The following is a 4,088-nucleotide window of genomic DNA, read 5'->3' as shown; positions in this document are numbered from 1 at the left end:
GCAAGCAAGCAAGCAAAAGTCAGCAAACGTCAGGAGTGCTCGGCAGAGTCCAAGCTTCTGAAGAATTCCTGGAGTTTTTGGTAGGGATTCTGGGTATCCTTACTATAATGGAAAATACCCAGCTGGCTTGATTCATTCTTCCTTCCTTCCTTCCTTTCTCCCTTCCTTCCTTCCTTTCTGTCTTTTTCTTCCAAGTGCCAGTGTGTGCATGGAAGGTGGGGCACAGGGTGAGGGAGAATCCCAACCAGGCTCCACACCCAGCTTGGAGTCTGAGCTTGATGTCAAGACCCTGAGATCATGACCTGAGCCAAAACCAAGAGTCAGATGCTCAACCAACTGAACCACCCAGGCGTCCTGGTGACTAGGTCCTTTTAAGTAAATTTTAAGAGGCAGGGTGCACTCAAAAAGTTGAAAGAGGTGGAAGGAATCCAAGAGACTGCCATCTGGGGCACCTGTGTCATCCATTTCCCAATGGATTCCCATTGCCCTTAGAATAAAGCTCCCCACAACTTAGAAAGCCCCAAGTATCTGGCCCTTTTTCAGTCCGAGCTAAATCCCCACTGAAAGACTTAGAATGTTCCTCCCACCAATTTTTCTGTGGCCAAAAATTTCATGGCCACCTCCCTCTCATTACTGAGACCCAACTCAAGCCTCATCTCCTCGGGGACCTTCCCTGACCACCCAGTCCCTACCACAACACCCACTTTATGTTCTTTTTTTTTTTTTTTAAGATTTTATTTATTTATTTGAGAGAGAGACAGTGAGAAAGAGCACGAGAGGTAAGAAGGTCGGAGGGAGAAGCAGACTGCCCATGGAGCAGGGAGCCCGATGTGGGACTCGATCCCAGGACTCTGGGATCACGACCCGAGATGAAGGCAGTCGCTCAACCAACTGAGCCACCCAGGTGCCCCCCACTTTATGTTCTTTAGAACACTAATCACTAGCTCAAATTCTCTGACTATGGATGTGCTCAGTGGCTTATCATTTCTCTCCTCCTCTTGAAGGTCATCTCTGTGCCTTGCAAACAGGAAGCTGGTCTGGGTCTCTTCTTGCTCTGGAGCTCCAGAGCCTGGCCCTGCACACAAGAGCTTCAGAAATATTTGCTCATGTCCTTCACTCACCGACAACTAGTATTTGACCAGCTGCTGTGCATAGCATCTTGTGCACGAAGCTGGGCATGACAGCTCCAGCCACAGCCCTCAAAGGCCCCCTGAGCTAGTAGAAGAGACAGCCAAGTCAGCAGTCTCTGCAGGGGTGAGTGCTGTCCCTGGGGAGGTACAGACAGAGTATGAGGCTGGCTGTGCCTCATCCACACCGGGAGGAGGAGGCATCAGAGAGGGCGTTCTGGAGAAAAGGAAAGCTAAGACATGAGGCTAAATTAGAGTTGACTCAGGGGAAGGAGGGGAGAGGGTGACGTGTAGCCCAGGCAGAGAGAACAGCGTGTGCAGAGGCCCGGTGGGAAGGGAGCCCAGACATTAGAGGAATTGAAAGTAGTTCAGTCTGGCAAGAATCTGGCAGCAAGTGGCAAGAGATGATGCTGGAAACACAGGCAGAGCCAGGCTGGAGAGGACCTTGCAAATTGAGCTAAGCAGTTGAGGAAGAGCACTGGGGAGCCATGGGAGGTGTTTGAGCAGGGTAGTGGCGGCGTTAGGTTTGTCAACAGCCCACGGTTCTTGTGGTGAGGGGAATGGGCTGGAGATAGGGAGCCAGTGAAGAAGCTGGGGTGAGAAATGTGAGATGGAGAGAAGTAAGCAGATTCTAGCAAGGTTTGGGAGATAGAATTAGTAGCGTTTGGTGACTAATTAGTTTTGGGGGGTGGGGATTGCTGGGGATAACACCCAGGTTCCTGGCTTAAGCTAGTGATTGGTAGTGTTACTTACCGAACAGGGAAACCCAGGTTTAGGTACAGGTGACAAAAGTTCTGAGTGGGACAGGCTGAGTTTCGGGAAAGCCTGTCCCACTCAGGGACAGCAAGTCAGCAAGCGATTATTATGTGAGTTTCCCCAGGGCATAAGCATTGTCTTTTTTATCTGTGTGCTCCCAGTCGTCAGGCCCTGGCCCCCCAGAATATTAAAAAGGACCCACGACAGGGGCGCCTGGGTGGCTCAGGTCATGATCCCAGGGTCCTGGGATCCAGCCAAGCATCTGGCTCTCTGCTCAGCGGGGGGCCTGGTCCACCCCCCCCCACCCCCGCCTACCTCTCTGCCTACTTGTGATCTCTGTCAAATAAATAAATCAAATCTTAAAAAAAAAAAAAAAAAAGGACCCACAACAGTCATAACAACAGTGCTAGCCTTGATAACTGGGTGGAAAACAAGTCTTAGACAAACCCCACAGGCCAGGGGTGCCTGGGTGGTTCAGTTGTTAAGCATCTGCCTTTGGCTCAGGTCATGATCCTGGGTTCCTGGGATCCAGCCATGCATCAGGCTTCCTGCTCAGCAAGAAGCCTGCTTCTCCCTCTTCCTGTGCTCCCCACCCATGCTCGCTCTTTCTCTCAAATGAATAAATAAAATCTTTAAAAAAAAAAAAAAAAAGGACGCTAATGCTTTCACAGGGCTGCTTTGAGGGTTGACAGAGTGTCGACCAAAGCAGTTTGTTTAGATGGGAGAGGGGGGTCCAGGGATGGGAAGCTGTGATACTTCTCAAGACGAGGGCGGGGCACACCTGAATGTGGGTGTGGCCAGAGGGGGCGGAGCAGAAACTGAGCGCCGGGCATGCACTCAGCTCTGGGGGTTTCAGGCTGGCAGGAGGGTCTCCGTCCCTCTGCCCAGACTCCCTGAGTCAAGTATTTTTGTTCCTTTCATTGCTTGGGTCCTCATCCTTCCAATGACACAGTGGGTCTCAGAGCTCCCGGACAAATGGAGACAAAGCCTTTCCTGCCAAGTGCTGATGGACTGTGGAGCTCAAGTGTCTGCCTTGCTCCTTGGCTGGGAGCCAGGACCCAGGTCTGGAGCCCGTGGGAGGCAAAATAATGCCCTCCCCCACTCTACTCTCCCAAGATGTCCCTGTCCTAATCCCTGGAGCTCCCGAATGGGTTACTTTACAGGGCTAAAGAGATTTTGCAGGCGGGATTAAGTTAAAGACTTTGAGATGGGGGAGTATCCTGGATGATCCGGGGACTCCCGTAGTCACAATGGGCTTCAGAGGATGGAAGAGGGAGTCAGGAGCGTCAGGAAAGGAGATGAGGTGATGGGAGCAGAGGTCGGAGTGATGCACTTACTTGCTGGCTGCAGGGAGGTCACGAGCGATGTGGACAGCCTGGAAAGTTGAGGAAAGAGATTCTCCGGAAAGAACACCAACCTGCCCATACCCTGAGCTTAGCGCAAGGAGACCCACTTCAAACGGGTGACCTAAGAAACTGTAGGATGGGGTGCCTGGGTAGCTGTCGGCTGAGCATCTGACTCTTGGGTTTCAGCTCAGGTCATGGTCTCAGGGTCCTGCAACTGAGCCCCGAGTGGGTCTCCACAGTGGGCGAGGAGTCTGCTTCTCCCTCCCCCTCTGCTCGTCTCCCCGCTCACTCTCTCAAATAAATAAAACCTTAGGGGGGGGGAAGCTTTATAGGATAATAAATTTGTGTTTCGCAGCCATGCAAAAGCAGAGAGCCTACAGGCCAGACATGGAAGACAGAAGCTTGACCACGACAGTTGCTTGTTACTCACTCTGAGCCTGAAAGGGGCTCTGGCAAGATCCCCCACTTCTCTCTGCCCCTGGAGCTCTGGGTGAGCTGCCCCAGGAGCAGCCCCTGGGAATGCCCCAGTGCTGCTCTGCTCCCTTCTCCCTTCCTCTTCTTGAGTTTTGCTTCTAGTGACTCTGCCCATCTTGCAATGTGTCTTGGAGCAGACCCTTTCCTTCAGTGGAAAAATTTCTCTATATGCAAAAGGAAGGCAGAGATGGGCTCGGAGACCCTATGGGGCCTCCCAGGCCTTGTATCATGACTCAGCATTTCCAAGATGTGGGGGCCTGCTGAGAGGTCTCCAGGATGCTTTTGATCTACGCTCTGTTCCCAAGCCAGTTTTCTCCAGAGTCCTAACCAGTCTTTCCTGCTGCTACAAATGATGCACTTGTGCCCACAAGTTAAAAGATGGGGC

The sequence above is a fragment of the Mustela erminea genome, chromosome 20 (assembly GCF_009829155.1).
Source record: "Mustela erminea isolate mMusErm1 chromosome 20, mMusErm1.Pri, whole genome shotgun sequence".
NCBI classification, from domain to species: domain Eukaryota; kingdom Metazoa; phylum Chordata; class Mammalia; order Carnivora; family Mustelidae; genus Mustela; species Mustela erminea.
The sequence above is the reverse complement of the archived record's forward strand: the minus strand, read 5'-3'. Positions refer to the sequence as shown.